Source organism: Salvelinus alpinus, chromosome 5 (genome assembly GCF_045679555.1).
Source record: "Salvelinus alpinus chromosome 5, SLU_Salpinus.1, whole genome shotgun sequence".
Classification (NCBI taxonomy): Eukaryota; Metazoa; Chordata; class Actinopteri; order Salmoniformes; family Salmonidae; genus Salvelinus; species Salvelinus alpinus.
This window is the reverse complement of record NC_092090.1, coordinates 18,135,609-18,161,272: the sequence shown is the minus strand read 5'-3', so window position 1 is coordinate 18,161,272 and position 25,664 is coordinate 18,135,609. Positions and strand designations below refer to the sequence as shown.

The window sequence follows — 25,664 nt, the reverse complement described above, 5'->3', positions numbered from 1 at the left end:
TAGTTTTGTGCAACAGGCCCCAGGTCTGTCTACGTCGTTTTGTTGTTTTGTAGTTATTCAAGTGCGCTTCGTGTTCGTCTTGTTTAATAAATCAACATGTATTCATCACCAGCTGCATTTTGGTCCGATCCTTGCTCCTCCTCAGACGAGGAGGAGAACATTCGTTACAATAATTTCAAAACAAAATACCCTTTTCAAACACATTTTCCATAAATGCAGGTATTTTATCAACCAGCACAATTGAGTCCAACCATAATATTTGTTCTATCTTTTCAGGGGGATGACATTGAAATTGTAACCAACTCTGCAAAGCTTGTTTGAAAAAGAGAGGTACTTTGAAAAATTGTACATTTTCAATTGATCAAATATTTGCAAATATTTGAGTTTTTTAAAGCCTTTTTTTAACAATGGATGAGTGTTTCTTAGTAATCTGCTTGAGAACCATTCAGGTTTTAAGTAAAATGTAGTAAAAATAATCTCAAATAATCTGGTTTAGCATCCCAGACAAAGCAAAATAGTTTTGGCTCATATGATTTGAAAAACGCATCATCAGGAGAAGGCAGCGCCATAAGTAAGTGAGTAAACTGAGATATGACTAAGGAGTTAATCAGTGCAATTTTACCTCTCTGTGGTTGCAGGATCTTGTCTGTTGTTACTAGTTTTCTATTAAAATTCACCATCAGCCCATTTCATAGGCAAATTGCAGGGTAATGTAAAAGTTGTATTTTTTAAAGATCCGATACGTAATATTGTACACTTATCATAATTAGGTTTTAGTCCAGAGAGTTCAGAAAAGTTATCTAGATCTTCAAAGAGACATTGAGGGATCTAGCTTGCGTACTTGATATAAAACTTGTGTCATCGGAATACTTGGATATCTTTGTTTTTAAGTCTTGGATTTCTGATCCTCTAATGTTGTTATTTGATCTGATTTTAATAGCTAGCATTTCGATGGCCATAACAAATAGATAGGGTGACAGCGGACACCCTTGTTTAACTCCTCTTGACAATTCTAAACTCTATGAGAAGTTTACTATTTACTATTTTACACCGGGGGTTGCTATACATTACCTTTACCCATTTTAACCTTTACAGCCCCGGCGTTCCGCTAGCAGAACTCCTCCCACATTCCACTGAAAAGGCAGAGCGCGAAATTCAAAAAATATTTTTTTGAAATATTTAACTTTCACACATTAACAAGTCCAATACAGCAAATGAAAGATACACATCTTGTGAATCCAGTCAACATGTCCGATTTTTAAAATGTTTTACAGCGAAAACACCACGTATATTTATGTTAGCTCACCACCAAATACAAAAAAGGACAGACATTTTTCACAGCACAGGTAGCATGCACGAAACTAACCAAGAACCAACCAAACTAACCAAGAAACAACGTCATCAAATGACAGTCCTATAACATGTTACACAATAAATCTATGTTTTGTTCGAAAAATGTGCATATTTGAGGTATAAATCAGTTTTACATTGCTGCTACCATCACAGCTACCGTCAGAAATAGCACCGAAGCAGCCAGAGTAATTATAGAGACCAACGTGAAATACCTAAATACTCATCAAAAACATTTCTGAAAAATCGATGGTGTACAGCAAATTAAAGACAAATTTGGCTTCCTCTTTTAAAATATAATTCGGAAAATCATAGATGACACGTTTTTAATACTTTTTAATTGTACACTATTCTTTCAATAGCTTGATCTGGAACCTATGCTGTCATTAATCTGTGATGTTACAAGACTAATACAATTTTAACTATTCTCTAGCTAACCTCTTTATAACAGGGTCATGTTAATTAGACACAAAACAGAATAAAGTACTTCCAAATGGGAGATGCTATGTGAACTTAATTTTGTCTGGTTTGCCATTCCAAATAACATTGAATATTTTTTGTTCATATAATTTGAAAAGCAATTTTTTAAAATATATATATTTTAGTTGTCTTTGGTGTATTTCCTATGCTACTATGCTGCCATTTTGTGGAATTATTGTATAATTGTGAGATGCAGCGCTGCCTTTCAAAAGAGACCTTGATCTAGTTTGACACTATATGCTACCAGTACAGTACATAGTGACAACACCTGACATTGAAATAGAAACACCACGTACAATAGAATCCAACTTTATTATGTTCATTAACACACACACACACACATCACACACACGCAAACACACACACACACACACTCACCCCCCCCCTCAAACCAATAAAAATTTTAATACTTTATAAATGTATACTATTATTTCAATAATTTGATCTGGAGTCTATGCTGTCATTAATCTGTGCTGTTACAAGACTAATACAGTCTTAACTAGTGTGTAGCTAACCTCTTTATAACCGGGTCGTGCTAATTAGACACAAAACGGAAGAAAGCACATCCAAACGGAAGATACTATCTGAACTTGTTCACTGGTTGTTTTTCATGATTGTGTTGTGTATATCTTTTTTGTCTTTGGTGTATTTCCTATGCTACTATCCTTCCATTTAGTTGAATAGTTGTGGAATTGTGATATGCAGTGCTCCGTTGGAAAAGAGACCTTGATCTCCTTTGACACTACATTCTGCCAGTGACAGATGTACATAGTGACAACAACAACAACAACTGACATTGAAACGCCACATACAATAGAATCCAACTTTAGAATCCATTTTTATTATTGTTGTGACAAAGTGTTGTTTGAAAAAGACATGTCTGACGTTGTACTGGCTATAGTTCACACAGTTTAAACTTCTTGTCATGGTCCTTGGTCCATTTGATGGGTACATTGAACTGTGCTTTGTCATTAAAGTGTTTTACTAAATATTTAATGTCAAGCATTAGTAATCTAAAAATACAGATGTTGTTTACATTGTTGTGGAAATTCATAGTTGGCTAGCTAGCAAGCAAGGGATAAGAACGTTGCCAGCCAGTATGGCAATAGAACATTTAGAATGAATGTCTGGGTCACGTCAGAGACAATACAGTAGACGGTTTGTGTTCAAAGTGATTGATGAGGTATTTTATGTGTCACGTGGTTATGCCCATTTATGTACATCCGGTCCTGACTTTCTCACGCTATCGAGTGAGTGCTTATGTAACCTGATAGTGCATCTGTTTAGGTTAAAGCATGTGTTTGCATTAAAGCTAAGTGACCTTGTTGAACTGTGGAATGTGTTTGAACATGTGAAAGAGCAGGGCAATGTTGTAGTGAGCTTATGTCTCTGCTGTTTAGTGATATTGTATATGAAACAGTATTTTCCGGTGGGGGGGGGGGGGGTAGGTATTGGTCAGTATAAGTAAAGAGCTGTGAACACTACGAGCGACAAGAAACCTTGAGAGATAAACCACAGAAGACTCTAAAGAAGAAATAAATAAAATATTTCTCCTAGACCAATTGTCGGTGTATTGTGTCCTTAGTGTCATGAACACAATGACAAAACCATCGAAGCCATTCTTTGTGAGGCCCCTGATTGTTTTAATGGCGTGGGGGATATGACTGACGGACATATGGGTTACATTTTCCAACCGGATGATTCAACGGTGAAGATTTTCACAAACGGCTGCCTCAACACCCCTTTTCAACCAAAAACAGGGTGTTTTTCTCCTGCGTTGCGGATGAGAGAATGGCTTAAGATACGACTTGCTCTATGTCAGTTCGGACAGGCCCTCAGGGGAACATCCCTGCCTGGGTATGCATTGGAAGAGGAAGTCTGAGGTCGAGATGATTTGAAAGCCATAAGAATCTCTTCAGTAGCATATAGTCCGGACTCCAAAGTGACAATTTTAGGTTGTGCTGAATTCAATAGTTGAAATGCCACCAAATCTGTTAGTTCGTATGTATTTTCAAAAGCCTGCACAGAGGTCAACTATTTTGTGCCTGTCTTTAGCTTTAGGTGGGGAGATTGCGTTAAAGTCCTTGAAATGATGAAACGTGGAAACTCTTTTCCAAAATCGTGAACATTTGCATCGATGGGCGCTTCTGTCTTCAAGACAGAACATGGGTCTAACGGCAAGAAGGTTGATATATCATGGAAAAGAAAAGATACGAAACCTGGAAGGCGCTGGAGATCAAGGGGGGAAGAGAGTTTCTGAACAGGCCACATATTGATGATGGGGATTTAGAGACAGATGGTGGTGTTGGTTTACAATAGATTATTTACAATAGATAAAGGCCTTTTTCTCTAAGAAAATGAATTACTTATAAAACATGTATATGTAGGATTGTTCAACAATAACGTGTAATATGTATGCATTTAGGTACTAAAGATTTTAAAAGTGTAATTTACATTGAAGGAAATATCAGGCTATCTCTGTGACTCTCTCTCTCTCTCTCGTGTGTGTGTGTGTGTGTGTGTGTGTGTGTGTGTGTGTGTGTGTGTGTGTGTGTGTGTGTGTGTGTGTGTGTGTGTGTGTGTGTGTGTGTGTGTGTGTGTGTGTGTGTGTGTGTGTGTGTGTGTGTGTGTGTGTGTGTGTGTGTGTGTGTGTGTGTGTGTGTGTGTGTGTGTGTGTGTGTGTGTGTGTGTGTGTATGTGTGTGTGTGTGTGTGTGTTGACAAGGATCTGTAGCGTCCGGGGGGGAGCTAATGACCTCTGTCCTCCACCCCACCAACATGTGGTTGTGTGTGGGAGGTCGTTCCGTTACAAACAGAGAAACATGCTGATAACATTATTTTCTAAGAAAGGAATTAAAGAATAATTATACATGTAAACATTTAAAGGATATAAATGGCATTTATGTATTAACATTTTAAAAGAAAATAAAGGGTTTTAAAAAACGAAAGTGTATTTATCTTCAATGAATGACCGCTCTTCCTATGGCCCTATGTCTCTGTGTGTGTGTGTGTGTGTGTGTGTGTGTGTGTGTGTGTGTGTGTGTGTGTGTGTGTGTGTGTGTGTGTGTGTGTGTGTGTGTGTGTGTGTGTGTGTGTGTGTGTGTGTGTGTGTGTGTGTGTGTGTGTGTGTGTGTGTGTGTGTGTGTGTGTGTGTGTGTGTGTGTGTGTGTGTGTGTGTGTGTGTGTGTGTGTGTGTGTGTGTGCGTGCGTGCGTGCGTGTGTGTGTGTGTGTGTACATCAGAGACTTGTACTTTTGTAGAGCTTATGTCAGCTTTCATGAGAACTCTCTCTTAACCTCAGCTATTGAGTTGGTCTGAAAGAGAGAGATAATTTCCTGTAAGTGGAAAGTTTCAAAGACCTGTTTCCTCATATGTGTCCTTTGTTAAAGGTTTCATGTCTCCTGAGCAAACAAACGGGTTTATTTATTGGCCGGAATCCATGCCAGATACATTTTTAATTAAATATCGGATAACATGATGTACTACTTCTAAAAAAGTTGGCTGGGGTGCATTCGGTTACTTGGAAGTTCAGGGGATGGTGTTGAAGTCTCAAAACACGTGTCCACTTGATACTGTAAGCCTGATTGGTTACCATAAAACTGCTGTAGCCTAAATTAAGCACAATAGAAAGCAAGTTCAATGGTTACCAATCAGTCTACCATTATACCAGGTTTGTGTTAATTATTATTTAATTGTTTTATTTATTTAACCTTTATTTGACTAGGCAGGTCAGTTAAGAACAAATTATTGTTTACAATGACAGCCTACTCCGGATGATACTCGGCCAAATGTGCACCGCCCTATGGGACTCCAAATCATGGCCGGATTGTGATGCAATCTGGAATCGAACCCAGGTCTGTAGTGACATCTCTAGCACTGAGATGCAGTGCCGTAGACCGCTGCGCCACTTGGGATCCCCAATTTGACCAAATACAGAAGACAGCACTTCCGAACAGAAAATGTTATATGAACTTGTCCAATGGTTGCTTTTCATGAATGGGTTTTGTATTTGAGATTTTCTTTGGTGTATTTCCTATGCTACTATCCTTCCATTTAGTTGAATAGTTGTGGAATTGTGATATGCAGTGCTCCGTTGGAAAAGAGACCTTGATCTCCTTTGACACTACATTCTGCCAGTGACAGATGTACATAGTGACAACAACAACAACAACTGACATTGAAACGCCACATACAATAGAATCCAACATTAAAATCCATTTTTATTATTGTTGTGACAAAGTGTTGTTTGAAAAAGACATGTCTGACGTTGTACTGGCTATAGTTCACACAGTTTAAACTTCTTGTCATGGTCCTTGGTCTATTTGATGGGTACATTGAACTGTGCTTTGTCATTAAAGTGTTTTACTAAATATTTAATGTCAAGCATTAGTAATCTAAAAATACAGATGTTGTTTACATTGTTGTGGAAATTCATAGTTGGCTAGCTAGCAAGCAAGGGATAAGAACGTTGCCAGCCAGTATGGCAATAGAACATTTAGAATGAATGTCTGGGTCACGTCAGAGACAATACAGTAGACGGTTTGTGTTCAAAGTGATTGATGAGGTATTTTATGTGTCACGTGGTTATGCCCATTTATGTACATCCGGTCCTGACTTTCTCACGCTATCGAGTGAGTGCTTATGTAACCTGATAGTGCATCTGTTTAGGGTAAAGCATGTGTTTGCATTAAAGCTAAGTGACCTTGTTGAACTGTGTAATGTGTTTGAACATGTGAAAGAGCAGGGCAATGTTGTAGTGAGCTTATGTCTCTGCTGTTTAGTGATATTGTATATGAAACAGTAATTTCCGGGGGGGGGGGGTATTGGTCAGTATAAGTAAAGAGCTGTGAACACTACGAGCGACAAGAAACCTTGAGAGATAAACCACAGAAGACTCTAAAGAAGAAATAAATAAAATATTTCTCCTAGACCAATTGTCGGTGTATTGTGTCCTTAGTGTCATGAACACAATGACAAAACCATCGAAGCCATTCTTTGTGAGGCCCCTGATTGTTTTAATGGCGTGGGGGATATGACTGACGGACATATGGGTTACATTTTCCAACCGGATGATTCAACGGTGAAGATTTTCACAAACGGCTGCCTCAACACCCCTTTTCAACCAAAAACAGGGTGTTTTTCTCCTGCGTTGCGGATGAGAGAATGGCTTAAGATACGACTTGCTCTATGTCAGATCGGACAGGCCCTCAGGGGAACATCCCTGCCTGGGTATGCATTGGAAGAGGAAGTCTGAGGTCGAGATGATTTGAAAGCCATAAGAATCTCTTCACTTCAAAGTGACAATTTTAGGTTGTGCTGAATTCAATAGTTGAAATGCCACCAAATCAGTTAGTTCGTATGTATTTTCAAAAGCCTGCACAGAGGTCAACTATTTTGTGCCTGTCTTTAGCTTTAGGTGGGGAGATTACGTTAAAGTCCTTGAAATGATGAAACGTGGAAACTCTTTTCCAAAATCGTGAACATTTGCATCGATGGGCGCTTCTGTCTTCAAGACAGAACATGGGTCTAACGGCAAGAAGGTTGATATATCATGGAAAAGAAAAGATACGAAACCTGGAAGGCGCTGGAGATCAAGGGGGGAAGAGAGTTTCTGAACAGGCCACATATTGATGATGGGGATTTAGAGACAGATGGTGGTGTTGGTTTACAATAGATTATTTACAATAGATAAAGGCCTTTTTCTCTAAGAAAATGAATTACTTATAAAACATGTATATGTAGGATTGTTCAACAATAACGTGTAATATGTATGCATTTAGGTACTAAAGATTTTAAAAGTGTAATTTACATTGAAGGAAATATCAGGCTATCTCTGTGACTCTCTCTCTCTCTCTCTGTGTGTGTGTGTGTGTGTGTGTGTGTGTGTGTGTGTGTGTGTGTGTGTGTGTGTGTGTGTGTGTGTGTGTGTGTGTGTGTGTGTGTGTGTGTGTGTGTGTGTGTGTGTGTGTGTGTGTGTGTGTGTGTGTGTGTGTGTGTGTGTGTGTGTGTGTGTGTGTGTGTGTGTGTGTGTGTGTGTGTGTATGTGTGTGTGTGTGTGTGTGTTGACAAGGATCTGTAGCGTCCGGGGGGGAGCTAATGACCTCTGTCCTCCACCCCACCAACATGTGGTTGTGTGTGGGAGGTCGTTCCGTTACAAACAGAGAAACATGCTGATAACATTATTTTCTAAGAAAGGAATTAAAGAATAATTATACATGTAAACATTTAAAGGATATAAATGGCATTTATGTATTAACATTTTAAAAGAAAATAAAGGGTTTTAAAAAACGAAAGTGTATTTATCTTCAATGAATGACCGCTCTTCCTATGGCCCTATGTCTCTGTGTGTGTGTGTGTGTGTGTGTGTGTGTGTGTGTGTGTGTGTGTGTGTGTGTGTGTGTGTGTGTGTGTGTGTGTGTGTGTGTGTGTGTGTGTGTGTGTGTGTGTGTGTGTGTGTGTGTGTGTGTGTGTGTGTGTGTGTGTGTGTGTGTGTGTGTGTGTGTGTGTGTGCGTGCGTGCGTGCGTGTGTGTGTGTGTGTGTACATCAGAGACTTGTACTTTTGTAGAGCTTATGTCAGCTTTCATGAGAACTCTCTCTTAACCTCAGCTATTGAGTTGGTCTGAAAGAGAGAGATAATTTCCTGTAAGTGGAAAGTTTCAAAGACCTGTTTCCTCATATGTGTCCTTTGTTAAAGGTTTCATGTCTCCTGAGCAAACAAACGGGTTTATTTATTGGCCGGAATCCATGCCAGATACATTTTTTATTAAATATCGGATAACATGATGTACTACTTCTAAAAAAGTTGGCTGGGGTGCATTCGGTTACTTGGAAGTTCAGGGGATGGTGTTGAAATCTCAAAACACGTGTCCATTGGTTGGTTACCATTAAACTGCTGTAGCCTAAATTAAGCACAATAGAAAGCAAGTTCAATGGTTACCAATCAGTCTACCATTATACCAGGTTTGTGTTAATTATTATTTAATTGTTTTATTTATTTAACCTTTATTTGACTAGGCAGGTCAGTTAAGAACAAATTATTGTTTACAATGACAGCCTACTCCGGATGATACTCGGCCAAATGTGCACCGCCCTATGGGACTCCAAATCATGGCCGGATTGTGATGCAATCTGGAATCGAACCCAGGTCTGTAGTGACATCTCTAGCACTGAGATGCAGTGCCGTAGACCGCTGCGCCACTTGGTATCCCCAATTTGACCAAATACAGAAGACAGCACTTCCGAACAGAAAATGTTATATGAACTTGTCCAATGGTTGCTTTACATGAATGGGTTTTGTATTTGAGATTTTCTTTGGTGTATTTCCTATGCTACTATCCTTCCATTTAGTTGAATAGTTGTGGAATTGTGATATGCAGTGCTCCGTTGGAAAAGAGACCTTGATCTCCTTTGACACTACATTCTGCCAGTGACAGATGTACATAGTGACAACAACAACAACAACTGACATTGAAACGCCACATACAATAGAATCCAACATTAAAATCCATTTTTATTATTGTTGTGACAAAGTGTTGTTTGAAAAAGACATGTCTGACGTTGTACTGGCTATAGTTCACACAGTTTAAACTTCTTGTCATGGTCCTTGGTCCATTTGATGGGTACATTGAACTGTGCTTTGTCATTAAAGTGTTTTACTAAATATTTAATGTCAAGCATTAGTAATCTAAAAATACAGATGTTGTTTACATTGTTGTGGAAATTCATAGTTGGCTAGCTAGCAAGCAAGGGATAAGAACGTTGCCAGCCAGTATGGCAATAGAACATTTAGAATGAATGTCTGGGTCACGTCAGAGACAATACAGTAGACGGTTTGTGTTCAAAGTGATTGATGAGGTATTTTATGTGTCACGTGGTTATGCCCATTTATGTACATCCGGTCCTGACTTTCTCACGCTATCGAGTGAGTGCTTATGTAACCTGATAGTGCATCTGTTTAGGGTAAAGCATGTGTTTGCATTAAAGCTAAGTGACCTTGTTGAACTGTGTAATGTGTTTGAACATGTGAAAGAGCAGGGCAATGTTGTAGTGAGCTTATGTCTCTGCTGTTTAGTGATATTGTATATGAAACAGTAATTTCCGGGGGGGGGGGGGGGGGTATTGGTCAGTATAAGTAAAGAGCTGTGAACACTACGAGCGACAAGAAACCTTAAGAGATAAACCACAGAAGACTCTAAAGAAGAAATAAATAAAATATTTCTCCTAGACCAATTGTCGGTGTATTGTGTCCTTAGTGTCATGAACACAATGACAAAACCATCGAAGCCATTCTTTGTGAGGCCCCTGATTGTTTTAATGGCGTGGGGGATATGACTGACGGACATATGGGTTACATTTTCCAACCGGATGATTCAACGGTGAAGATTTTCACAAACGGCTGCCTCAACACCCCTTTTCAACCAAAAACAGGGTGTTTTTCTCCTGCGTTGCGGATGAGAGAATGGCTTAAGATACGACTTGCTCTATGTCAGATCGGACAGGCCCTCAGGGGAACATCCCTGCCTGGGTATGCATTGGAAGAGGAAGTCTGAGGTCGAGATGATTTGAAAGCCATAAGAATCTCTTCACTTCAAAGTGACAATTTTAGGTTGTGCTGAATTCAATAGTTGAAATGCCACCAAATCAGTTAGTTCGTATGTATTTTCAAAAGCCTGCACAGAGGTCAACTATTTTGTGCCTGTCTTTAGCTTTAGGTGGGGAGATTACGTTAAAGTCCTTGAAATGATGAAACGTGGAAACTCTTTTCCAAAATCGTGAACATTTGCATCGATGGGCGCTTCTGTCTTCAAGACAGAACATGGGTCTAACGGCAAGAAGGTTGATATATCATGGAAAAGAAAAGATACGAAACCTGGAAGGCGCTGGAGATCAAGGGGGGAAGAGAGTTTCTGAACAGGCCACATATTGATGATGGGGATTTAGAGACAGATGGTGGTGTTGGTTTACAATAGATTATTTACAATAGATAAAGGCCTTTTTCTCTAAGAAAATGAATTACTTATAAAACATGTATATATAGGATTGTTCAACAATAACGTGTAATATGTATGCATTTAGGTACTAAAGATTTTAAAAGTGTAATTTACATTGAAGGAAATATCAGGCTATCTCTGTGACTCTCTCTCTCTCTCTCTGTGTGTGTGTGTGTGTGTGTGTGTGTGTGTGTGTGTGTGTGTGTGTGTGTGTGTGTGTGTGTGTGTGTGTGTGTGTGTGTGTGTGTGTGTGTGTGTGTGTGTGTGTGTGTGTGTGTGTGTGTGTGTGTGTGTGTGTGTGTGTGTGTGTGTGTGTGTGTGTGTGTGTGTGTGTGTGTGTGGAAGGTCTTTGAAACAACTGTCTGAAAACAGTAGGGTGTTGTGGCGGCCAAGGACCTCATGACCTCTGAACCTCCAAAATACTTCTCAGCATAACAAATGGGTGGTCATAAAAAATACATTTTAAAAAATTAAGTAAATAAATGCCAGAATGGGTTCTCAGAATGTGTCATGGTGTGGTTGTCGCAATCAATCAATCAGGCCATTCACTTAAACAAAGAGGATACCTGTCCCCTGCACCCCTATAAGCAGAGAGTCCTTACATTTTCTCATTTAGGACACAGTAGCTTTCTAGTTCTGAAGACCGAACAGCTAAAAGATAATCAGGGAATCCTTTATCCCCTCATGGAGAATTTTGACGGTGAGTTAAATTACAATATAATGAATGCTTTTTATATCTAAATATGCCTGTTTATAAATATGAATATATTGTATATTATAAAAGGAATGTTTTTTAATTCGGTATTATATAACCATATATATTTATATATTGAATGAGAGGAGTGGTTATTAATACATGTTTTTTTTTATTTGTTAAACGAGAATGGACTAGGGTCTACGTTGGGGTTTATCCCCAAAATGTTTTGGATAAAACCTAGGGTCTATGTCGGGGTTTATCCCCAAAATGTTTAGGATAAAACCTAGGGTCTACGTCGGGGTTTATCCCCAAAATGTTTAGGATAAAACCTAGGGTCTACGTCGGGGTTTATCCCCAAAATGTTTAGGATAAAACCTAGGGTCTACGTCGGGGTTTATCCCCAAAATGTTTAGGATAAAACCTAGGGTCTACGTCGGGGTTTATCCCCAAAATGTTTAGGATAAAACCTAGGGTCTACGTCGGGGTTTATCCCCAAAATGTTTAGGATAAAACCTAGGGTCTACGTCGGGGTTTATCCCCAAAATGTTTAGGATAAAACCTAGGGTCTACGTCAGGGTTTATCCCCAAAATGTTTAGGATAAAACCTAGGGTCTACGTCAGGGTTTATCCCCAAAATGTTTAGGATAAAACCTAGGGTCTACGTCAGGGTTTATCCCCAAAATGTTTAGGATAAAACCTAGGGTCTACGTCAGGGTTTATCCCCAAAATGTTTAGGATAAAACCTAGGGTCTACGTCAGGGTTTATCCCCAAAATGTTTAGGATAAAACCTAGGGTCTACGTCAGGGTTTATCCCCAAAATGTTTAGGATAAAACCTAGGGTCTACGTCAGGGTTTATCCCCAAAATGTTTAGGATAAAACCTAGGGTCTACGTCAGGGTTTATCCCCAAAATGTTTAGGATAAAACCTAGGGTCTACGTCGGGGTTTATCCCCAAAATGTTTAGGATAAAACCTAGGGTCTACGTCAGGGTTTATCCCCAAAATGTTTAGGATAAAACCTAGGGTCTACGTCAGGGTTTATCCCCAAAATGTTTAGGATAAAACCTAGGGTCTACGTCAGGGTTTATCCCCAAAATGTTTAGGATAAAACCTAGGGTCTACGTCGGGGTTTATCCCCAAAATGTTTAGGATAAAACATATTTATCAGGCGGTTAAATAGCAATCACTAACTCAGAGAGGCTATTGCCAACACTGAGACCCAATCACAGGACACTTTAATAAATGGGTCACTAGTCACTTTAAACAATGCCCCTTTAAATAATGCCACTTTAATAATGGTTACATATCTTACATTAAGCATATCACATGTATATACTGTATTTTATACCATCTATTGCACCATGCCTATGCCGCTCGGCCACCGATCATCCATATATCTATATGTACATATTCTCATTCAGCCTTTTTAGATTTGTTTGTGTGTTATGTAGTTTGTGGGGAATTGTTAGATTACCTGTTAGATTTTGTGTGAGCAGGTAGTTTTGGGGAATTAGTAGATAATACTTGTTAGATATTACTACACTGTCGGAACTATAAGCTATAAAATTAACATCTACTAACACTGTGTATGTGACCGTTAAAACTTTAATTTGCAGGTGTTCTATGAACACACGCATAGCAAAGACATACTCAGGAGTGGGCCAATGGCACCACCTAATGGATCAATGGCACCACCTAGTGGATGTTCAGTTACATAACCAAACATTACATGACTTTTTCATTTTAGATTTTTTTTTTATTTTTTTTAACCTTTATTTAACTAGGCAAGTCAGTTAGGAACAAATTCTTATTTTCAATGATGGCCTAGGAACAGTGGGTTAACTGCCTTGTTCACGGGCAGAACGACAGATTTGTACCTTGTCAGCTCGGGGATTTGAACTTGCTACCCTGCTTGCTAGGCTACCCTGCCGCCCCATGCTTGCTGAATGTAGCTAAAATGTTAGCATAATAATAGCATAGATAAATATATATTTTATCATATTTACCACCTGCACCCCATTCAATTCAAATGACTTTATTGACATGGCAAGTTCATTATTACTTACATTGTCAAAGTATACATATCGAAAAATAAAAATCAATTATATATGTATATATATACAAAATATATATATATATTTATATATAAATAAATGGTGGGACCAACAGCAATAATAATAGTAGTAGTGGACATGGGATTACCATTAACAACAACTACAACAACAATATTAATCAGAACAACAATACATTAAAGCAATGGTAGTAGACCAGTCTCAACATGACTGAGAAGACACATGACCTGGTATGAAAGACAAAACAAAACAAGATGGGAAATATTATCAACATTACTTCGCACTTTTCACTGGCTGTCCCTCAGGTTGTGGCAGGAGGACACATATTTGGCTGCCAAAACTGCACATTTTGGCTTTTCACCCAATAAATATTTGATTTTTTCTTCATCTTTTATAGTTTCAAATTCTTTGTATTGAATTATAATTTTGGGAAAGAAATATTCTCTTAGGTCTGAGTATTTGTCACAGTGTAATAGGAAATGTAGCTCTGTCTCTACCTCTCCCCTGGAGCAGAGTGAACACAGCCTGTCCTCTCTGGGCAGCCAGGTTTATCTGTGACGACCGGTCTCTATAGCCAGACTGTGCTCACTGAGTCTGTATCTAGTCAATGTTTTCCTCAGTTTTCTATCAGTCACAGTGGTCAGATAGTCTGCCACCATGTACTGTCTGTTTAGAGCCAAATAGCATTGAAGTTTACTTAGATTTTTTTGTGGTGTCTTTCCAATAGGTGATATATTTTTCTTTTTGTTTTGTGATGATTTGGTTGGGCCAGATTTTCTGAGGGCTGTCCTGAGGCTATATGGGGTTGGTTTGGGTTGGTGAACTGAGCCTCAGAACCAGCTGGCTGAGGGGACTCTTCTCTGGTTTCATCTCTTGACATTGTAGAGCTGTGTGATGGAATGTTTTGGGGTCACTTGTTTTTAGATGGTTGTAAAATTTGATGGCTCTTTTTTCTATTCGAATGAGGAGGGTTATTGGCCCAATTCTGCTCTACGTGCGTTATTTTGAGTTTTTCTTTGTACTTGCAATACAGTCTTGCAAAACTCTGCATGCAATATTTCAATTGGATGTTTGTCCCATTTAGTAAATTCATTATTAGAGAGTGGACCCCATACTTCACTGCCATATAGAGCAATTGGTTCTATAACTGATTGAAACATTTTGAGACAGATTCTAATTGGAATTTCGATTTTGATGTTCCTTTTAATGGCATAGAATGCTCTTCTTGCTTTGTCTCTCAGCTCATTCACAGCCATGTGAAAGCTACCTGTGTTGCTGATATTTAGTCCTAGATATGTGTCGTTTTTGGTGTGTTCTAATAGAACTGTGTCCAAATATAATTTATATTTGTCACCCTTATTTCAGGACCTTTTTTGGAATATCATTATATTAGTTTTTTTTAGGTTAACCTTTTGTCAATATGGGGGCGCCATTTCGACTTTGTAAAAATTCGTTCCCAAATTAAACTGCCTCGTACTCAATTCTTGCTCGTACAATATGCATATTATTATTACTATTGGATAGAAAACACTCTCTAGTTTCTAAAACCGTTTGAATTATATCTGTGAGTAAAACAGAACTAATTTTGAAGCAAACTTCCTGTCAGGAACTGAAAAATCTCAATTCGAGGTCTCTGTTCCAGGATCAGTTTATAAATTATCATGTATTCTATGGGGCGAGATGCACTGCATGCGCCTTCCCCTAGATGTCAGCAAGTAGTGAGAATTGGAATGGTGTTGCTAGGCAGATCTGAGGCCATATAAAGTCTCATGGAACCGGACGTGCACTCTTTTCAATGTTCGTCATGGCGCAATGGAGGACCTCACAATGGCATTCTGAAAAGCTCTCGTTATAGGCCTTAGATATATCCGGCTCTGATTTTATTTGATATAGGTGTTAAAGACATAATGTAGTTATTTTAAACCGAGTTATATCAGTTTATATCAGTATATTGCCATTTTCGGTATTTCATTTGCTGTACGCTGTGTATTTTTCATAAATGTTTTATGATGAGTATTTAGGTATTTCACGTTGGTCTCTGTAGTTATTCTAGCCGCTTTGGTGAGATTTTGTGATGGTGGCTGCAATGTCAAACTATGATTTATACCTGAAATATGCACATTTTTCGAACAAAACATATGCTATACAATAAATATGTTATCAGACTGTCATCTGATGAAGTTGTTTCTTGGTTAGTGACTATTTATATCTTTATTTGGTCAAAGTTGTGATAGTTACCTATGCAGTAAGAAAATGGTGGAGAAAAAAAAGTTGAGTCTTTTGCTATCGTGGTTAGCTAATAGAAATACATATTGTGTCTTCCCTGTAAAACATTTTAAAAATCAGAAATGATGGCTGGATTCACAAGATGTGTATCTTTCATCTGGTGTCTTGGACTTGTGATTTCATGATATTTAGATGCTAGTATTTACTTGTGGCGCTATGCTAGGCTATGCTAGTCAGCTTTTTTACTGATGAGGGTGCTCCCGAATCCGGGATGAGTAGCAAGTAGAAGTTAACGGTCAGAGTCCAGGTCTGACAGAGCCTGTGAAGACGAAATAGGTGCTGCTGTAACCCCTCTTTAGTGGGAGACAGCAGCACCAGGTCATCTGCGTACAGCAGACACTTGACTTCAGTGTTGTGTAGGGTGATACCAGGTGCTGCCGATTCTTCTAATGTTTTTGCCAATTCATTAATGTAGATGTTAAATAATGTTGGACTTATTGGGCAGCCCTGTTTCACTCCCCGCCCCTGAGAGAAGAAGTCTGTTTGCTTGTTGCCAATTGTAACCGCACATTTGTTTTTAGTGTACATTGATTTAATAAAATCATATGTTTTCCCTCCAATACCACTTTCTATTAGTTTATAAAAAAGACCTTTGTGCCAAATTGAATCAAATGCTTTCTTGAAATTCTCTCTCTATCTCTCGCTCTCTCTTTCTCTCTCTCATGTGGTTTCTTCAAATATTTAACAATTATTATATATATGGTTTTGCAGATATATTAAAACTGGAAGACATTACATTTTCAGGTAATTCAAATTATGTTGTTTTTATATAAAATGTATGTATTTTTAAGTAAAAATGTATATATTTTGTATAAATATATTTTAATATTATTTAAAACGTCTATAGGATACCCTACATTTACCCAGCTGTTACCTGCAATAATTGATTTGGATCATCAACCATCAGAAGTTATAATTATAGAAGATGATGATTTTGAGGAACAACCAAACGTCGGTGTATTTTTACTCAGTCCTACGCTCTCAAGATATTTTAGATGTGAGACAAAAAAATAAAATACATAATAATCTTTATACATTAAGCATTAAACAAAGTGTGTACAGTATTTTATAAAGTTAATCTTGTGTTTATAGCTGACAGCCCCCATACAAGAATACTCATTGTATTGTGGGCTCTGCAAATTAATGACTTGAGGGTAATGAAAACGACGATATTCTACCGTTCTGTACGGCCGGCTTTGACAAAACTCAAAACACCCCAAGAATCGAAGATTTGTCATACATATACACACCTCCAAGCAGCCCCAGCCATTCGTTGAATATTCCTGCGCCTACACCATATCCTGCAAGGCTCCACAGAACTGTAGTTAAAATACACAGAACTGCATCACCTCTGCCAGAGAAGGCCGACTGGTCTGAAAACGATTGGATTCAATAGCATGCTCTCTATGGATATGGTATGATCAGTTTTTATCACAGTTATAATTTTGTTAAAAGAATATGTTAATACAATTTCAAATAATGTTTTTTTTCAGACTCCAACAATACCTATACGAATCATGCAGAGCCTATACATCAAGAGGACATCGGGATAGGAAACACATCGAGGATTCCTCAGAAAAACAGCCATCAAACAACCAAAGGTAATTTAACTAAAACCAAGGCCTAACACATCCTGTGGCGGACTGCAATAGCATCAAATAGTCCCCGCGATATGCAACTGTTCAGGGAAGTCAGGAACCAATACACACAGTCAGTCAGGAAAGCAAAGGCTAGCTTTTTCAAACAGAAATTTGCATAACTCCAAAAAGTTTTGGGACACTGTAAAGTCCATGGAGAACAAGAGCACCTCCTCCCAGCTGCCCACTGCACTGAGGCTAGGTAACACGGTCACCACCGATAAATCCATGATAATCGAACATTTCAATAAACATTTCTCTACGGCTGGCCATGCTTTCCTCCTGGGTACCCCAACCCCGGTCAACAGCTCCGCACCCCCCGCAGCTACTTGCTCGAGCCTCCACAGCTTCTCCTTCACCCGAATCCAGATAGCAGATGCTCTGAAAGAGCTGCAAAACCTGGACCCGTACAAATCAGCTGGGCTAGACAATCTGGACCCTCTCTTTCTAAAATGATCCGCCGCCATTGTTGCAACCCCTATTACCAGTCTGTTCAACCTCTCTTTCGTATCGTCCGAGATCCCTAAAGATTGGAAAGCTGCCATGGTCATCCCCCTCTTCAAAGGGAGTGACACTCTAGACCCAAACTGTTTTAGACCTATATCCATCCTGCCCTGCCTTTCTAAAGTCTTTGAAAGCCAAGTTAATAAACAGATCACTGACCATTTTGAGTCCCACTGTTGTGACGTTGTATTAGTTACTACCCACCAGCAAGTAGGATCACCCTAGATATGACATTAGAGACAATGCCATGATAGTCATTTAGCCAAGACCTTGGACATATATAGAACATAATCCAAATTAGATGATTAAGGTGTGGTAGACACATTTTGTATACTTTTATGTTTTTATTCCAATTATTCGTGAAAATCCTCCAGTAACAATCGAACCAATTGGACATGGGCATAGTCATGGTTCATGACCTCTGCTAGCTTTCCTACAGACAGGATCGTTTTGTTCAGGAGAGTAGCGTGTGTGTTGACCACCAGAATAGTGTCCTGGAGAGACTTTCCCACATGTTGCAACCTGAGGGCCTGTGCCTTCATCTGCTGCTATATAAGTGGCATCTCTTCAGTAATCTCATTCCTCTTGACTGTGGCTAGACTGACTGCGTTGACGGCAGTGGTGCCTAGTGCAAATAGTGACCCTACTGCTGCCCCTATCGATAGTAGCGCCCCGACTAATCGTTTCTTTCGCCTGGGCTCGGCTAGTTCTGACTGGGTTACTGTGAACTTTTGGATTTGGGCCAACGTATGGGCAGTGTCTAGCTGGGCGTGCTTAATTGCCTGGCTGGTCCAGTCAGCCCCGGCCCAACTCAAATGCGCCGCAATGTGTTGGCGGTACACATTCTCTGCATCTAGGCGGACATACACCCTCTGCGTGTGTACTCTGCAGTTAGTTATGAGGAGTCCTGGGCCGTTGCGGAGAACGATTCCCGTAGGGGGTCCGTTCGTGATTACGTCTGCTGGGTTGGTTTTGACCAGGGCGCAGAGTGTCAGGATCAGCCAAAGGAACTCCATCCTACAGAAACGCATAATCAGAGATTGATGGATTATTTAAGTTATTTGTTTTTGTAAGCAAAAATGTTTTGACAATTATTTTTCTGGTTTTCTTATTTTGAAACAGTACAGCGTAGGACAATATCAGTAGTGACAACAGATGTATATCTGGTAGCTGGGAAGAGAATAAAATATGTTAGGTGCAACGTACTAATCTCCTGGAAGGGATCAGCTGAGGGTACTTAAGAATTGTCTTAGTACCTCTGACTTTGCTAGGTTTTTATCTATTCGGTGCTGGCTAGCACCCCTTCTATTCCCATGGGGGGAGTGTACAACTTGATTTGGTTCCGGTGGACCCACTTTAATGTGGCATTTGGTCGACCTTTGCTGATTCTGATCTGGGAAGCTAGAGGTGATAGCTTCACCACAGTCTCGTGTGGCCCCGTCAAGTGGGGCAGGAACTTTGTGTATACACCAAACCCTGCGGGTTTGTAGTACCACACCTTATCCCCAACCTCTTGTCACCTCTGCACTTCTTTCCAACTGTCCTTGAGCATATGCAAAGGTAGTCTGGAGATAGTTCCGCAAGTCGGTCACGTATTGATGAGCCATGTAGGCGGTGGCTGCGGCGACCTCTCCCGGTTGGTACAGGAGATGCAGTGGAAGTGTCATTTGCTGGCCCGTCATCATCTCGATGGGTATTATTCCTGTAGACCTGTTGCGTGTGGCTCTGATCGCCATCAGTACCAATGGGAGTTTGAGGTGCCAATCTTTGTGGTTGGTTGCCACATATTTTCTCAAGATTCTGATGATTGTTTGGTTGCTCCTTTCTACCCTGCCCGAGCTCCTAGGGTGGTATGCCATGTGGAGTTTAGCTTTGACTCCCAGAAGCCTCCACAGTTCGTTCATTACAGCTGCCGAAAAGTGGGTTCCTCTGTCGCTGTCCACGGTTTCTCCTGGCAGGCCGAAACGAGGTGGTTTAGCGTGGTTTAGCAAAAGAACGGCCGTGGTTTCCGCTGTGTCATTGGTCGCCGGCAGGCACTCCACCCACTTTGTGAATGCGCAAGTCACTGTGAGGAGATACTTGTTGCCTCTGGCCGACCTGGCAACTGGGCCGACCCAGTCGATCTGGATCGAGCTCCAGGGGTAAGACACACCCTTGCGTTGCAGGGGTGCTCTGTGAAGTAGCTTGGAGGGTTGAAACTGGCAGCAAACTAGACACCCCCTGATGTATTGTGCCACGTCTTGTTCCATGTGAGGCCAGTAGGCCACCTGTCGCAATGTTTCACATGTAGCCTTGAGCCCCCTATGGCCTCCACATGGCTCGTCGTGGGCATGGGCTATCATTATCTCCCTCTGTGTTTTAGGAACCACCCACCTTCGAGCGGTGTAGGTTTCTGAAACATACACCAGTAGGTTATCTACAAGAGTGAGGTGCTGTTAAGTTGCGTACAGCGAACGCAAGTCGTGTGAACCTGCCAAAGCCAGTTCGGACACTGGGTGGTTGACAGGATCTGACAGGAATGCCATCAAAGTGGTGAGGGACTCATCTTGGTGTTGCATTGCTACCAGGTCGCCATTCAGGAATGAATGCGTTAACAACACATTATGTTCGTGCGACGACGTTTTCCGTGGTGCTACATGGCTATGCGTTACCGCAGACACCATAGCTTCCCCAGTGTTTTTTTTGTCTCGAGCATCAAACACCCAAGGGGTGCCGTGAATTGCACCGGATTTCGCCATGCTGTTGGCATGGTCATTGCCAAGTTTGTCACGACCAGGTGATTTGGAGTGTCCTTTGTGACTTTCTTCCAATACACCTGTATGTCGTGTTTGGTGATGAGGTCATCACAAGCTAGGATGAGCTCTTTGTTTTTCACCTCCTTACCACTTGAAGTAGTCATGTGCTTTAGTTTCCAAAACGGCAAGAAACGCTATCCCTCACGGATTCGTTGGCTTTTCAGAAAAGTCACAGGCTGGTGACATGTTTCTATGATCACCTTTTGTCCGCCGACATAACTGGTGAAGTGTTTGATAGCCCAGACTGTCGACAGCAGCGCTTTTTCACAGTCTGAGTATTTGTGTTCAGCAGGGTTGAGTGTTTTGCTCGCGTAAGCAACCACACGTTTGTCTTGGTCGTATTTTTGGTACAACCCAGCGCTAAGGCAGTGCTCTGAGAAACCGACTTCCAAGAAGAATGTCTTGTCTTTGTTGGGGTATACCAGGCAGGGTGCCTTGCCAAGCTGGTTTTTCAAGGAAGCCACAGCTTCGTTGTGAGTGACACCCCAAATGAATGGGGTGTGTTTCTGAAGAAGACGAGTCAACGGTTTTGTCAAGTCGGCGTAGTTTCCGATGAATTGATGCGCACCTCGTGAAGGTTCGTAGGTGTTTTGATGTTGCGGACAGCTTGGATTCTGTTAGACTGTGACAGGATGCCCTCGGCACCCACCAGAAGCCCAACGTAGTTTACCTTGGTCCTGCACCATTGTCCTTTCATGATGGCCAACTTAGACCCTGCAGTCCTGAGTTGGGTGAGAACGTGGTCAATTTCATTGAGGTGATGTGACCAAGTCTCACTTCTCATGAGAACGTCGTCCACGTAGATTATCGTCCCCCTAGAGGCTGCGTCTGGCATTGCCTTGTGCAGGAAGATGTTGAACTCTGAGGGGGAGTTCGCATACCCGAATGGGCAACGATTGAACGTGAAGAGCTTGTTCGAGAAAGAGAAAGCCAACTTGTGTTGGTCACGAGGGTCGACTGTCATGGTCCAGGAACCATTAGCCACGTCGACGGTGGAGAAGTACTTGGCGTTTGCCACCTTTGGCAACTCTTGGTCTAGCTGTGTCATTGGCCAACAAGACAACGGAACCAGTTTGTTGAGTTGTCTATAGTCAACGGTAAGACGCCATTTACTCGTTGGTTTTAGAACGGGCCACACGGGAGCGCTGTACGTACTGTTACATTCCCTGGTTATCTGTTTAGCTAATAAGGAATTGATAATCTCTTGTACCGCTGCGTATGCAGCGATCGGGATTTTGTATTGTCTAACAAACGTAGGAGTTGCTCTGGGTGGCGTAGGAATACGCACCACATGGATACCCGTAACCCCGCAATCCAGTGAGTCTGTTGACCAGATCTCACTGTGTTTGTTAATTTGCATTTTATTGCATGACATAAGTATTTGATCACCTACCAACCAGTAGGTAGGTGCAAAATCGGCAGTGTATCAAATACTTGTTCTCCCCACTGTATATCAACGATGTCGCTCTTGCTGCGGGTGATTCCCTGATCCACCTCTACGCAGACGACACCATTCTGTGTACATTTGGCCCTTCTTTGGCTAACTAACCTCCAAACGAGCTTCAATGCCATACAACACTCCTTCCGTGGCCTCTAACTGCTCTTAAACGCTAGCAAAACCAAATGCATGCTTTTCAACCGTTCGCTGCCCGCACCCGCCCGACCGACTAGCATCACTACTCTGGATGGTTCTGACCTAGAATACGTGGACAACTACAAATACCTAGGTGTCTGGCTAGACTGTAACCTCTCCTTCCAGACTCATATCAAACATCTCCAATCCAAAATAAAACCTAGAATCGGCTTTCTATTTTGCAACAAAACCTCCTCCAAACTTACCCTAGTAAAACTGACTATCCTACCGATCCTCGACTTCGGCGATGTCATCTACAAAATAGCTTCCAATACTCTACTCAGCAAATTGGATGTAATCTATCACAGTGCCATCCGTTTTGTTACCAAAGCGCCTTATACCACCCACCACTGCAACCTGTATGCTCTAGTCAGCTGGCCCTCGCTACATATTCATCGCCAAACCCACTGGCTCCAGGTCATCTATAAGTCTATGCTAGGTAAAGCTCCGCCTTATCTCAGCTCACTGGTCACGATAACAACACCCACCCGTAGCACGCGCTCCTGCAGGTATATCTCACTGGTCATCCCCAAAGCCAACACCTGCTTTGGCCGCCTTTCCTTCCAGTTCTCTGCTGCCAGTGACTGGAACGAATTGCAAAAATCGCTGAAGCTGGAGACTTACATTTCCCTCACTAACTTTAAACATCAGTTATCTGAGCAGCTAACCGATCGGTGCCACTGTACATAGTCCATCTGTAAATAGCCCACCCAATCTACATACCTCATCCCCATATTGTTTTTATTTACTTTTTTGCTCTTTTGCACACCAGTATCACTACGTACACACCATCATCTGCTCATCGTCATCATCTGCTCATCTATCACTCCAGTGTTAATCTGCAAAATTGTAATTACTTTGCTACTATGGCCTATTTATTGCCTTACCTCCTCACGCCATTTGCACACACTGTATATAGACTTTATTTTTTCTATTGTTATTGATTGTACGCTTGTTTATTCCATGTGTAACTGTGTTGTAGTTTGTGTCGCACTGCTTTGCTTTATCTTGGCCAGGTCGCAGTTGTAAATGAGAACTTGTTCTCGACTAGCTTACCTGGTTACGTAAAGGTAAAAATATATATATTTTTAAATAAATAAATAACAGTGATAAACAGAAACAGGGAGTCAGGTGTTGTGTTATTATATTTTTGTACTGTTTAAAAAACAATTTTATTAATATTATTGGTTATTTAATATAATATATATTTAATTTTTTATACGCTATTTGGTATATCTTCTTCTTTCAGACTCCTCCCAGGCCTATACAAACATAGAAGACCCAATACACCAAGAGGAAGAGGAGGAAGAGGACGCTGATGACATACAGAGTAAAACATCTATCACACCCTGACCTTAGATAACCTTTTTATGTCTCTATTTGGTTTGGTCAGGGTGTGATTTGGGGTGGGCATTCTATGTTTTGTTTTCTATGTTTCTTTATTTCTATGTTTTGGCCGGGTATGGTTCTCAATCAGGGACAGCTGTCTATCGTTGTCTCTGATTGGGAATCATACTTAGGTAGCCCTTTTTCCCTCCTTTTAGTGTGGGTAGTTATCTTTGTTAGTGGTACTATAGCCCTGTAAGCTTCACGGCTGTTTTTTGTTTGTTGTTTTGTTGGTGACATTTTAAACAAGAAGAGAAATGTACGCTCACCACGCTGCACCTTGGACTTCCTTTAACGACGGCCGTGACAACATCTAAACCAGTTGATACATTCAATGCTGTTAATGTCAAGGATGCTAAGGTCAATGATGTTGAGGATGAGCTATGATGAGGATGATGCGTTGATGATGCAATTCTGAGGTAGAACCAATACTCATTGAAGATAGCATCAATAAGGACACTGATCCTGAAATAAAACTTCGAGATAGGTTTCTCACAGCCTTTTACAGGGCTCTAAAAGCCAGAGAGGTCCAGCTACACACACGTATGGTTGCTTTACTAAGACGTCAGTACAGTCAAGATCTATCCTTCTGGCATAAAACCATGCCACGCTTGATAAGCACCTATCTGATTAAAAAACGCCCAAACAAACGATAAAAGATGTATGTAACATGGATACTTCTAGACTACCGCCAGAACTGATCTCCTTAATTAATCAAATTAATGAGAGCTCCCCTCCTTCAACAACAACCCCCACACAACCCCCCCGCCTCCTATAACTCATACACATGATCACCCATTATCACAGGTCCCCCACATTAATGAGAGCTCCCCTCCCTCAACACCACCTCCCACACACATCCACATGGCACCTACAACCCCGACAGGCTATGAAGACAATGAACAACAACACAGTGATTTTGATGAATTAGAAAATTGTGTAATAAATCAGATGGGTAACGGTCTTGATAGAAGTGTACGTGTTTTGTACCGCAATGAATTTAACAATACAGAGATTTGTCTGTTTTTTATTTCACATGTATGAATCAGAGCCTTGAATATGCAGTTTTTTAAGTGATGATTTTTGATACTCTAGGAGATCTTTTAGAAAGGGCTACAGATTTCGCCAAACCTCGGGATGTTTTACAGCTTGAAATGTGTGGGGATAGTATGCAAAACACAGTATCTCTTGTTTTACCTAATGGCGAAGCAGATCTTGAACAATTTATAGCCCTGCTGGAATGTCTTGTTGAATCTAATTTATCCATCATAGCTGATAGGACCTTAGAACTAGTTGTACAAATAGTCCGCCGACCCCTAGGCGGAGGGGGTCAGAGAAGGAAACTTGATAGTCTCATGCAATCAGAAATCATAAAAAAGAAGCAGGCCTATCTCATAAATGTTATCAATCCTGGTAATCAATTATGCTTTACAATAGGCCTATCACATTTACTCAACCCTGGATGTACTGATCTAGAAGCTTTACAAAAGGCTAGTGACCTCCAAAAGGCTGTAGGTCTATCTATACATGAGCCAGTGGCTTTCTCTGACATAGTCAAATTAGAAAATTTGCTCAACATCAACATTGTGGTTTTGTACCATAGTAGAACTAATTATGCTCTCTTGAAATTCCAGAACAACCCGCAACCTCATCCTCATATTCTGTACTTTTATGTGCAAAATAGTAATTTTTTATGGTATTACCAACATCAGAGCTTTCTTAGGAGCACCGTGTGTCCATGTCATACAGGCTACACCCAACAGGGGGGGCACTCTTGTCATTAGAACTGTTCAGTATGTCAGGATGAAAAATGTCCGATGCAGCCCTTACACTTA

General features: G+C 40.7%; 1 long non-coding RNA gene across 1 annotated transcript; it reads left to right on the top strand.

Moving 5' to 3' along the window:
• Window positions 1–11,445: 11,445 nt before the first annotated feature.
• Window positions 11,446–24,809, top strand: LOC139575192 (uncharacterized). The gene is made up of 3 exons (XR_011674901.1): window positions 11,446–11,519; window positions 17,368–17,475; window positions 23,693–24,809. It is a non-coding gene; the product is annotated as an uncharacterized lncRNA (long non-coding RNA).
• The last annotated feature ends 855 nt before the right edge of the window (window positions 24,810–25,664 follow it).